Source organism: Marmota flaviventris, chromosome 2 (assembly GCF_047511675.1).
Source record: "Marmota flaviventris isolate mMarFla1 chromosome 2, mMarFla1.hap1, whole genome shotgun sequence".
Classification (NCBI taxonomy): domain Eukaryota; kingdom Metazoa; phylum Chordata; class Mammalia; order Rodentia; family Sciuridae; genus Marmota; species Marmota flaviventris.
In genome coordinates, this window is record NC_092499.1 from 40,172,175 (window position 1) to 40,186,492 (window position 14,318).

Genomic DNA, 14,318 nt, shown 5'->3' on the forward strand with positions numbered 1-14,318 from the left:
ATAAATTAATATAAAAGGGTGCAGAACACGAGGTCAACATATATAGAGTCAATTTCTATATCTTGGAAACAAAAAATTGAAACTTGAAATTTTACATAATACCTTATTTAATAGGCTCTAAAAGCATGAATACTTAAGGGTAATTCTGGAAAAATGTGTCAAAATGTCTTATGGTTTAGATGTGAAGTATCCTCCAAAGGCTCATTTGTGAGATAATGTAAGAAAGTTTAGGGTTGAAATGATTGTGTCATGAGAATCTTAACCTAATCAATGTTTTAATCCACTGAGTGGAATTAACTGATAACTCAAAGCAGGTAGAATGTGGCTGGAGGAGATGGGTCTTTGGGGGCATAACTTTGGGGTCTGTATTTTGTTCTTGTTGAACAGAGCTCCCTCTCTTCTTCTATAGCATTATGTCCTGAGCTGCTTTCTTCCACCATACTTTTCTGCCATGTTGTTCTGCCTCACCTAGAGCCCCCAAATAAACTTTTGCTCCTCTAATTCTTCTTGTCAGGTCTTTTGGTTGAAGCAGTAAAAAAACAGAATAAAACAAGACCTGTTCACTGAACTAAAAACATTGCTAAGAAAAAATTTGAAAGACCTAAATAAATGACATGATAGATAGTATTCATCAATCAAAATAATACATGTTAGGATGTCAATTTTTCCCACATAGATCTATAAATTTAGTGCAATAACAATTAATCAAAATTCCAGGAGTCTTTTTTGATAAACATTTAGGAGCTGATATTCTAGAATATACTTAAGAAAGCAAAAATTTTAAACTATCAAAACAAGTTTGAAAAATAACAAATCTGAAGGCCTTACTATTAACTGTTTCAGTAATCAAAAGAATGTGGTATTGGAACGAGAGTTTTAATTTTAAATGTGTTTATTTATGTGAAATTCTTTTCCTACATCTATTGAAAATTTAATATTTTATCATCAATTTTTATGTGAATTACTATGAATTTTTACAATGCTAAACCAATCTTGAATTTATGAGTTATCTCACATAGACTTGGTGTAATCAGATGCTAGATTCCATTTGTTAAATTTTCTTAAGGATTTGCACATCTAAATTCATAAGGGTTATTATTTTGTGTTTTTGTTATTTAATATTTCTTTTCTGTTTTGCTATTAATCTTGTTCAGGACTCAAGATGAAGTGAGAAGTGTTTCCTTCTTCTCTATTATATATAAGTGATAAAAATGGTGTTAATTCCTCCTTAAATTAGTTAAAAAAATGTGATAATCTACAACTTTCTTTATGGAAATGTTTGATTCATAAAAAATCACTTTCTTTAAGTAAATATAGAGCCACAATGGTCTTTTATTTCTTTTTGAGTTATTTTTGGCAACACTTGCCTTTCAGAGCATCTGTATCACATAAAGTTGTTTATGTATTTCATAATTAATCAATTTATTTCTTATTTTTTAATATTTGCATTTAATGTTCTACATTTCCCATTAAGTACAGTTTTAACTTCATTCCACATTTGTGGGTTCATTTGCGCTTCACTCAAAAATTTTTAAAGTTTTTTGTCTTTTGAACTTCAGAAGTGGAGTTCAAATGTTTAAATAATTTAGGTTATTCCACATCCTCCTGTTATTAAATTTTCATTTTTCCTCTGTTCTCTGAGAATATTCATCTACTATTTCATTATTCTTAGTTTTATTGAGAAATCTATTACTATTCAAGATTTCATGAATATTGGTGATTTCTACATGTCCACTCAAAAATAATGTGAATTCTGAACTTTTTGTTTGTATGATTCTATACATGTCAAAAAAGTTAAGTATTAATAATGCTGTATTCTTTGTGTTCTATTTATTGTGTCAGAAGTATGTTAAAATCTTACTATAATGGAATTTTCTATTTCTTCTTTTCACCCTGTTAAATTTACTTCATGTCTTTTGAAGCATTTTTATTGTGTTCATATACATTGAGGTTCCTCTGAATTTTGATGAGCTGACCTCTTTATGATGATGAAGCATTCCTTTTTCTTGGTAATAATAATTATTCAAAATGCTATTTGATCTCATTTTAACGCAGCCGCATCTGTCTACAACCCAGTACATCATCTCCTTGAACTTCACTCTCTTTAACAAAGTCAAATTTCTAGACCTTGAATGCTGCCTTATTTCTGCAATCTTGAATTTGCCTCCCAGCAAAAAGCCTGGACAAGTTCAGAGCTCTGCTTATTTAATTTTTTCCTCTCAGGAAAGATCATGGTCCTTCATTGCCTGAAAGTAACTGTTACATATTTCATAGCGTATTATAGATGTTTACAGTTGAAGAATTATTCTAGATCTTGTTACACAGATGAGGCCAAAAACAGAATTTAAGATATATTTTCTCCTGTATTTTAATTATTCTGAGACTTTACATAAAAGGTTGCTATTTCCTCACTGTACTTTAGTTTCCCTTTGTTATAAATCAGGAAACTGTACATGTGCTGGTCTTTTCCTGCAATGACTATTCAGTTGTTCATTTTGTCCATCTTTACACCAATATCATAAGGTCTAACTATTCTTTATCTCCTCTCTCTCTCTCTCTCTCTCTCTCTCTCTCTCTCTCTCTCTCTCTCTCTCTCTGTCTTTATTCCAGTATTCCAGTACAGGGTATTGGGGAGCTTTACCACTGAGTTACATTCCTGGCCCTTTTAAATTTTTCTTTTGAGAAGAGTCTCTCTAAGTTGCCCTGGGAGGCCACCCATGGCCATTTTGGATATTTCTCATTTGAGACAGTTTGGGGTTTGGTTTTCTGCCTTAACAGCTCCCAGAGCAGGTTAGGCCTGTATGAAAATGGGAGAGGGGGTGTTGCAGGGGACTTTGCTGGGGTCATTTAGGTGACATCACCTCAGTTCATTCAAGGATTAAACTGAGTGGGAGCTGGATTACAGTTCCTGTGGGATTAACTCTACATCAGAATTGCTCATGTTATTTTTGTGTTTTGATTGTGAGTTTAGTGAGTCTTTGTCTGCTCAGCTCTGAAATATTGACTTAAGTCCTGACCTTTAGAGCTTTTCAGTTGAGCTTCTTAGCCTTCTACAAGATAGAGTTTTATAATTTGGGCAATGTTTTGAAATGGAGATGGGCTGTGTGTTTGAGGTTCTTGAAGTTGTCAATTTCATCACTCCAACCTCCTGTGAATACCAAAATTCCTCCTTCTTTTTCTATACCCAACGATGGTCTCTGTCAGGGTCAACAGTGGATTCTTCATCTCTACCTGCACTCAGTGTTGCACCATACTGCCATATGCAAAGATACTGTGCACACTCAGGGACAATCCAACGCCCCATCTGGGGCTTTCATCTCTTGATTTTTTTTTTTCTTTGTCTCAGGGCCTTTTTAACCAGCAGCTGTTTCCTCAGGACCCTATAAAAACATTTCATTGAGAGTGTTCTGTTTTCAATGTCTTCTCTCCTACACAATTGCTGAATTCAGCCCTCTGCTTGCAGAAAAGAATGTCAGTGTTTGACAGACTCCCCACATCTCCAATTTCATCACCTGAGGTCCTGGTGACTACCAAAGGCTCTGCTAGATGTCTCTTTCCCCAGAAGTTTTCCTCCATCTGGCCTAGGTTTTGATTCCCAACCTGCCTCTAGAAAAATCAAATGCCACCCTTCCCCTATCCCAGGAGAGGGTAAATTAGAGTAAACAATAGAAGCAACAACAAACAATTGCTGATGATCAGCTTACTTCTGACCAGTTTTCAAAATTTTAATTTATTTAGCTCTCACCACTTCAGAGCTCTTGAATGCCTTTAAATTATGTTCTTTGTAATTTTTACATGCTTTTCTATCCCTGCTTTACAAGAATAATTGACTTGTTCAGACTTACTGAGCTGAGAAGCATGGGCTCTACTTTTCATCGAAAAGGAAAAGCTAACCCGAGTAGGCAAAGATATGGCTGTAATTAAACCTAGAACCACTAACAGTGGGACAAATTAATATTGTGTCTTTCTAATGTGATGTGATGTGGTATTTTTGCCTAAAAGTTTTAACCTGGATCTAATAAGGATCTTTTTCAATGCAACAACAACAAAAAAAATCAGACAAATCCATAATGTGGGTCTTTTTCCATGGTGACCGACCTTGAACATTCAAAAAATTATCATGAACAAAAATTAGGAAGCTATTAAAAGCCTAAAGATATATTATCACAAATATATGTGAACTTTTAGCCCTTTTTTTTAAAAAAAAAACTACAGAAATTATTTTAAATGCAATATATGAAGGTGTTTTGGTTATCATTCTTGGTTTTGTTAATGATATTGAGGTTACATAGGAGAAACTATTTTAGAAACAATTTTAGGAAATTTATGCTGAAATTATTCATACCAATATATCAGAATATCTGCACTTATTATACCATGAATCAGAAATAAATAAATGTAAAATACAGAAATAAAGGTAGATAAATGTAGTAGGACAGGTGTGGTAATGCACACCTTTAATCCCAGGTACTGAGGAGGTTAAGAGATTGATGCCAGAGGATTGCAAATTCAAGGTCATACTGGACAATTTAGCAAGACCTTGCCTTGGGCTGGGGATCTAGTTCAATGGTTAAGCGTTCCTGGGTTCAATCCCCAGTACCAAACCAAAAAAAAAAAAAGAAAAGAAAAGAAAGAAAGAAAGAAATGTATCTCAAGATGAACACTTTTCAATTTCCTTGAGTAACTCCAGTTGGCCAGTTGGCAACAAAATGATTTAAATTTTAGTTACCACTCTCCATTAATTGTGTCTAAATATTTAAAGTAAAAAAATTCCCTGCTAAGCTCGTCAGTCCACAAAATACTATATATCTAATAGATGGGGGCATTATGATAGGTGGCATCACTATTCATAGAGTCAGCTGGTGATCCACCACTGTGCATTTATTGTTCAGTTTATCCAAGACACAAAGCATGTGAGTTGCAATGCTTCTTTGACTTCCAGGGATAAGCCTACATGACAGTTTCTAAGATTGGGTAATCAAAAGAAGAAATTAACCAAGAATGATGGACATACAACATAGAAACAAAACAGGTGTTATAGAAGTATTATTATTGGGAATATTGACACTGCCACCATTTGAAAGACTTTAGGATATGTCCCCAAAATTATTGAAGACAAGCTTAATGTAAATGTGCAAAGTGGGTGACAATGTCATACAGAAAAGGATACCAGAAAAAACACAAACACCAAACGGTTTAAACCAAACCCAAACTTCACATTAAAACAATTCTCAGTGATATTTTCAGGCATTGAAAGTGAAAGAATAAAAAGATGAAAGCTGATCCAAACCTAGAAAGTATGATAATTTGCCAACTCATATTATTAGAAGAGGAAGAGGCAGCATAATTCAAACTGTTGAAAAGCTTTTTACAAAGAAATAAGACCTTTTAAATCTGAATTTTTTAAGTTTCTAATGTTTTACTTTACAGTTTAAATTACAGTGCAGTAAAATATTAGTTCTACAATTTTTTCTATATATTTCTAAGTAAAAGTAAGGCAGTTTTTCATGTCTTGACAAATAAGTTGCTGGGAGCCATTAGCCAAGTAGGTATGACAGTTTCCTTGCCAGAGTACCCCATGTTGCTTAGTGGAAGGACTCGTGGAAATAGGACATTTTGCAGTGACATTGCATCTAAGGTGACCTTGCTCAAGGACCAGGGTGGATCCGGGTTTAGGATGTTCCCGGTTTAGGACTATCCGGGTTTAGGGTGGTTCCAGGTTTAAGGTTATTCCTGATGGGAGTAGGGCATATCCTGCTGCCTGAGTTCCCCTTGAGTTCTCACGGGATTCAGACAGTATTTTTTGGGAGACAGAAGCCCAGTGGGTGTGGATTTGGGCAGATAACGTGGATTTCCCCAGAACGTGATTGTAGACGGCTGGTGTGAGTTTGGGAATAAAGAGTTGCTGTTTGAATCTACAAGCTGTGTGGTGGCTCCTGATTTTGTGCCCAGCCAGACTGCGGCAATAAGTGATGAGACACAATTGTAAATTTTCCCCCTGATAGTGAAGATCACCTGTTCTGTCCTTTAAAGAAGCATACTGTAAGGTGAATGCTGCCTGTATTTTAATATGCTCTGATTGGTGAACTAAGTGGAGGTAATATTGACTTTAATAAAACCTTCTTTTAATTTTCTGGGCTTTTTAAAAATTTTCTGGTTTTGAAGTTTTTTATAGTTCTTTTGGGGGAGGGACAGTGTCTATTACCTTCCCATTGCAACAGTCAAAGGGTAAACCCCTTTCAGAGATGTACACAGCTCCATCCACTTGGGCCCTGGTCTATATATCTGACCTCATCTTCTTCCACTAATGTCTTTTTACTCTACTTATCTATATAGGTATCCTTCATCTCCATGAAGGTCTTCACACTTTGATACCTTTGTACTTATTGGTCACTCCCTGTTTTCATATGTCTACAGCCATGATTCCTTTTCATTATTTAAGACCAACCCAAAAGTCTCCAGCACATTCAAGCCCACCTACATTCTTGCTTCTCACAAGTTCCTATCACATTATTACATGTTCTTATTCCTCCTGTACTTTAGGGTTATCGCATTTATTTTTTATGTGTGACTTTAACATTTGTCTTTCTCTTCTATAATGAATGTTCCTTTGGGGCAGCAGTTTTATCTTTCATGTTGACATCTGTATCTCATACAGTAGATGCTTAATAACTATTTGCAGACTGATAGCTGAGGATATTTTTAAAAAATTGAGTAAATGAAATATTGTGTGATTGATTATCCTTGCTTTGTAGCTACTTTTACAATTAATAACAATTTGTCATACAAGTAGGAAATATTTTTCAATAACTCATGAAGATAACTTTAAATGTAATCATAATTGATCTAGTCTTTTTAATTTCAGTGGTTTCTGGACATTGTATAATATTTAAAAAGAGCCTTACTATTGGATGAATAAAAATTATAAAATGATATTTTTTCATGTCACTTTTAATTTAATTTCATCACATTTATTGATTAAATTATCCATAATGAATTTAATATCAAGGTGAAAGTAGTGGTCTAGTTTATTTCCCTCAACATTTCTTGTAAAGTCAGCTTTTTCAAATGGGAATAGAAAGCTACATATAAAATATACTAAATCTTCAAAATCATTTAACTTTTTTCTTAAATTCTGCTTTATTTCACACATCTGTTTTTTATCATCTTAAGTTAATAATACATTAGACTATTTTATTTATTAATTTTATATGCACTTAAAAATAATTTATACATGTGAACATTGCCATTACTAGAATTGCCTCTACTACTAATTATAATAATAAAGTAATAATTACTTTATTCTTTTATAATTAACTAAACTATAATTCTCTGTTATTTTGAATAAAATCAATAACCAATATCAAACAAAAAAGTTGGTGTTACAATTGAAATGGTATTGAATTCATGCATTAATTTAGGGAGAATCAAAATCATTATAGTATTATCTTTATTTAAGCACATTATTTGCTATTTTTCTATTTATGGGAGTATAATGCATAAATATTTCAAAATTTTCTTCATATTTAACATGAGTATTTCTTAAGTTTATTTTTAGATATTCTGATATTTGTGTTACCACTCTAAATGAGTGAGCCTCTTTAAGTACTGGTTGGGATCTCTGGTGTGCCTACCAGTCAACACACTGACATGTGACCTCGGCTGCACAATACTGCTGTGTTCAAAGATTAGCATCGCAATATAATTTTTACAGGTCCAATGTGTTCATTTATGCCTGTAGCACAATTTGCCTATTGCATTATTGATGAAAACTTAGCTTATTTCCATTTTCTTTTCTTATGAGTAATATCCCTATTTATATTGTTCTACATGTCTCCTGGGCACAAAGGCAAACATTTTTCTAGTGCATGAATCTATAAGTTAAATTGTTGGCTCATATGCTCAAATTCATAGCAGGCAATCATACATTGTTTATGTTACAAGTAGTGTCAATCTATGTAACCATCAATAGTGTAATAGTCTTATCTTTAGATTCACATTTGCCAACAAATGGTATTGTCAGACTCTTGATTTTGGTTGTCTGAGGTGTGAGTGGTTACTCACTGTAGTTGTATTCTCTGTTTGCTGATGATTTTTTCTTTTTGCATATTTCTGTCATGTAGTACGTAAGAGCATCATACACATTTCCCCTGTGTTGTCAATATTTCTAACATTGTAGTTTTTTCCTAATATATAGTAGTTTTAAAATACATATTTTAAATATTAAACTTTTTCAGTATGTGACAACTATATTCTTGTTATTGGGTTTTCCTTGCATTTCCTTTATAATGTCCTTGATATATACAACTGAAATTTAGCCTAATTAATAATTTGTAACAGGTTGTGCTTATGGGATTTAAAAAAATATATTCCCCTGTCCTAAACTCTGAAAGATAATTTCACATGGTATTTTCTTAAAGTTTTAGAATTTAAAAAAATATTTGATTTAGTTGTAGTTGGGCACAATAACTTTATTTTATTTGCTTACTTTTATGTGGTGCTGAGAATCGAATTCACTTCCTTGCAGATGCTAGGTGAGCGCTAGTGCTCTATTGCTGAGCCACAACCCCAGCCCAAGTTTTAGAATCTTTCTGCTTACATATACTTTATTTGAATGTAATTATGTTTTGTTTGTTTTAAGATGTGATGTTTGGAAAGCAAATATACCGAGTTTCGTTTTGGTTATTCCTCCCAAATATTTTTTTCTTATTTTTTTAAAATTTATTCTAATTTGTTATATATGACAGCAGAATACATTACAATTTTTATTACACATATAGAGCACAATTTTTCATATCACTGGTTGTACACAAAGTAGAGTCAACACCATTCTTGTCTACATATACTTCGGGTAATGATGTCCATCTCATTCCACCATCTTTTCAACCCCCATGTCCTCTCCCTTCCCCTCCTACCCCTTTTCCCTATCTAGAGTTCATTTAATCCTCCCATGTGCCACCCAAACCCCATTATGAATTAGCATCCTTATATCAGAGAAAACATTTGGCATTTGTTTTTTTCCTCCCAAATGTTTTGAAAAAAATCCATGGACTACAGAATTGGTGCAGTATTTTTCTTTACCTCTATTAGATTACATTCATTTATATTTTTCAGTCTAATTATCTATAAATTTAAAGATCATTTGATTGATTATTATATGGCTCAAATAGGTGAAACTATCATTTTCTAAAGATGAATTATTCATTTTATATTTTGTTTTTATTGTTTGCTTTTATATTTTGAAGTTATTAGCTATAATGTTACATTTGTTGCTCTTTCAAGTAAATGTAACTTTTCAAATTGTACATACTATTTAAAGCACTTTTCTCTGTATTGAATGCTTTCTCTCTTAACCTAATTTAAAATTACAAATACCATTTCTTTATAGGTGACTTCTTCATCTATGTCCTCCATCCTGAACTCCCCTCAGAATACATTTCTGCGTTTCCAATCATTTGCTAGAAATTGTTCTTAGAAATTTTCTTTAGATTTTCAAATATAGGCTGTCCCCAAATTAAATAATTATGTTCCTTCTTTAGCCTGCTCATCTTCAATTGTTTTTTTTTCCAATTTTAAATTTTAAACTATTTTTATGTGCATATAGTATGTATTCATGGGTAACCATGTGGTATTTTGATACAGCATAGATTCTAAAATGTTTAAATTACTTTAGACATGTGTATCTCATCAAACATTTATCAGTTCCTTGTGGTGAAAACATTCAAAATATTTTCTTCTAGATTTTGGACATATACAATACATTATCATTAATTATAATCACCCTACCATGCAATAGCACACCAGAACTTCTAAATTTTCCGTAATTATGAGTACCTATTGGTCAAACTCCACTTATCCCTCCTTCTTTCCCTACTCTCTCCAGTTTCTGATAACCCTAATTATTGAAGTCAACTTTTGTTTACCCCCAAAGGAATAAGATTATGTGGTACTAGTCTTTTTGTACCTGAATTATTTCACTTAACAATCTCCAGTTTCATCCATATTTTCACAAATATCAGGATTTCATTCTTTATTATGACTAAATAGTATTCCATTGTATATGTGTAGCACATTATCTGTACATCTGGGAGTGTACACTTAGGTTATTTCCATATCTTGACTATTGTGAATAATGGTGCAATAAACATGGGAGTGAAGATGTTTGTTAGACAGATTGATATCATTTTCTTTGGATATGAACACATTGTGTGCAAAGTCCCCCTCTTCTCCACATCCTCATTAGCACTTGTTATCTTTTGCCATTTTGATAATAGCCTTTTTTACTGAAATGAGGTGATACATCCTTTTAGTTTTGATTTGCATTTCCTTGATGATTTGTGATTTTCAGCAGTTTTTTTTTTTTCATATACCTACTGGCTACTTGTATGTCTTCTTTTGAGAAATATTTATTTAAGAATATAAACAATTTTTAATTGGGTTGTTTTTTTCTACTGGGTTTTTGAAGTTGTCTTTTTTTTTTTCCAGTAACAAGTCACCAATTCTGCAAATATGACTCTCCCTTTCCTTGTATTTACAGCAGTTAATTTGCAAGTACTGTTGATCCTACCTTTACACACAACCATGATAACATCAGACACACTGCAGCAACCATTGTAAGTCCTCAGAACCCTCCCTGTCATCAGGACTATCCAACTGATTGCCCTACTTGAATTATTAACTCCCTTCTTAATTTTCCATATATTAATTTGTGAATCAATCTTTTTTTAACAAACAGGTGACATAATGTCCTTTTAAAAATGATCTAATATCCCAGTGACTAAAAATATGGTTTTAGAACCCAGTGCTGTGTTTCTACTGGATATCATCTGTCTTTATCTACTCATTCCCACCCTGCTTTAATCTGCATCAGGAAGCTAAAGTGCCATTGTTCTTCATTTACACATACTCTGTTCTACAACTTGAAGGCTATTACTCCTTTCAATGCTGTTTTCTATTTGTGTGGCTCTTCTTCCAGTTTCCTATAATGACTTCTCCTTACTCCTTCAGACATGCAGGTGGCTTCATCTTTCCCAGTACCATTCCTGGGGCACTGCACTATCCCTGGTGGTTTCTCTACTTTATATCTTTATAGCTCTTTGATAAGCTATGTTGTGTAATACTAATTTCATTGTGCCATATATTTTTCTGAGAAAGATCTATTTTCAAGTCTTGGCCTTGCCACGTTCTATTGGATGGACTTGGAAAATCATATATATACACATTTGTGGTCATGAGTATTGAACCCAGAGGCCCTCTACCACTGAGCTAGATCACTGACTTTTGACAGAGGATCTCACTAAGTTGTTAAGGCTGCCCTTGAACTTGGGATCGGTCTGCCTTAGCCTTCCCAGTCATTAGTTATAGACCTGAGCCAGTGCACAGGGCTAATGCTGTTGTTTCTAATATTAATATATTTACCTAATTTACTATTATTTTGTTCATATGAAATGTATACTAAATAATATTTAGAAAAGTTGTGGATATTTAGTGCTCAGTAAATTATTCACAGTATTTAATGAATAAAGTTAAAATTGCTTTTAGCTTGAGGTTAAAGACACAGGAAAAAGAAAGATAAAAGATACTCCCTTTTTCTATAAAGTAGACAAAAGCTTACGGGACACATTCTCCAAAGATTTGCTGGGCATCCCCAGTGGGAGTCAGCTACAGCTGTCCATGTGGAAAGCAGATCAGTAAAGGAGCCTTACTCCAGCTTTTCCTTTGGCTTGTTTCCTTCTACTGACCTCCTACTCCCTTATCTAGATCACTTCACCCAACAAGTGCTCTGAGTCTGAAGCCTTACCTCATGTTCTATTTTGAAGGGAATTCCTAGATAACACAAAATTACTGAGACAAACTTTTGGATATTTTAATTGAAAGATATTTTGACTTTAAGGTTAAGACCAAACTCTAATCACCATTGTATTCTGAGAATAGCTTAAGCTACAGTTTAAGTCAGCTTTTTTGCTGCTGTGACTGACAAACCTGACATAGAACAATTTTAGGGGAGAAAAAAATTTATTTGAGGGCCCACAGTTTCAGCGGTATCAGTCCTTGGACAGCATGCTCCATTCCTACAAGCTGGATGTGTGGCAGAGGGAAACAGCTCATTATGATGCTCAGAAGCAGGGAGAGAGAGAGAGAGAGAGGGACTCCACTCTCCAGATACAAAATAAATACCCCAGGTTCAGCCCCCAGGGACCCACTTCCTCCAGCCAGGCCTTCAGTTACCACCCATCAGGGGAGTAATTCACTCTCATAACCCAATAATTTCTCCTCTAAATCTTCTTGCATTATCTCACACATGAGATTTTGGGGACACCGCACTTCCAAACCATAACAACACACATTGTAAGTGTGCATATGTAGGGCTATTGACTTGTTGATATAGGAAAAGGTGGTACAAGCCTAAAACTCTTTAAGAAACTAGTAATTAAAGGATGGTCTATTTTCATACTAGTTGTTAGTGTTTATTCCTGTTGAAGTAAACATAGCTGCTTTATTTGAAAAATGGCTGCTTTGTGATGGTAACAAGCTAGTTTAATATGATTACATTCTTAAGGTGGCACACATTTTCTATTACTATATTTTTGTTTATGTATAATAAAAAGCACACTGCCCCAAATCACTGCAAAAATTCTATAGCAAAATCTTTAAACTCCTCAGCATTTATACCTGAATTTTTCTAGTTTTGACTGGATTGCATTCTACTATGAATTTAATGTAATTTAAAAGTTATTTACAGGTCAAAGGTGGTGAAGTAGAGGAAGGAAGCACCACCTAGCAACTCCTACTCACAAGATTTACAAAGCAGGAAGACTGTCCCTCAAGAAGATGAATAAAAAAGGAACCTCACTGCAACATAATACTGAACTGAAAAAAAATATAGAACTACAGAAAGTCCATAACTTACGCATAAGAAATATACCATAGGCATGCATGGGCTCAGGCCACCAGCTCCTTTTCCCTCTTTCTATCCCAAAGGATCAGGGATCACAGACAAAAGAGACTCATGGTGGGCAGATAAAGAAATTAATAATAAAGAAAAATCAACTTGGGGAAACCTGTAGTTTACCGAAGAGAACTAATTTTAATGGACAGAGAGTTGGTAGAGTAAGTATCTCAGTGAAAACAAATCCAGAACAGTCTGCTGGGGTGAAAATCTTCCATGGGGGTGGCAAGCCCTCTGTGAGCACAGCACCAAAAGCCTTCCACAGGCATCATGAGGAAAATGTTTCCAGGCACTAAAAGCTGACTGGTGCAGCTCACACAGAGATAAGAGTGGGAACTCATAAAGGATGTTACAAGAAGCCAACAAAAAAATTTCTAGAGAGTACCTGAACCAGAGAAACTGACACAGGCACAGAGCACCTCTTAATGGACTATCAGCCTCTGGATGCCAAGGGAGAAAATCCCATCATACTGGCACTCTCTATGAGCTACTGTAAAGACACTCACTGTGGCTATGTAAGTGTATCTGGTAAGGGCAGATACCTGGTAAGTCATATCCATAGTGATGAAGGTGAAACCTATAGAGACTTAGCTCCTGTGCTCTAGAGATGGATTTATTTTATTTTTTTCCTGTAGAAGCCCCAGAGATCCAGAAGCCCAGCAGAGATGGGAAGTTTCATACCAATAGGGGGAGTGACCCATATCTTAAATATCGACCAATAGAGTTGCGAAAATCTGTAAATTCCAAACCCCAACAACCAGAAACGTCAACGTAGAACCTTACATCAACCCCACTATAGAATTCACCTCCACTATACAATTCACTAGCACTCTACGATCAATCCCACTCAGTACTGGGAAATTGGAAGCTAAGAGATACTACAACTGGCTGGCAGTTAGGTGAGGAACACAAGGACAGTGGCCAAAAGTGCAGAGCCAAAAATAAATATAAAGATTTAAAATTCATTCCTGCTAACAGATTTGACCACTGAAGTGGAAACAAGCCCTCTGTCTCTCATTAAGATTGTTTCTTTTTTTTTCTTTTTCAATTTTTCTTTTCTTTTTTTCTTCATATTCACATTTTTATTCTTTTTAAATTTTAGTTTCCAATTTTTTCAAACATGAGTTCATTGTATTATTACTTACTGTTTTTCACTTTGCATGATTTTTTGTGTATGAATATTCATGTATGATTATATATGCTTTTTCTATATGGATTGTTTTCAAAATCTATGTGTCTAACTCACGTAGGGTAAAATTGTATGGGGATTCAAGTTGTTCTGATCTTAGATTTGCTGGTTTATTCAAACCTGGGTTCTAGGCCCACTTATCTTCCCTTCTTAATTCTCTCCTTTCAGTAGCAGCCCCAA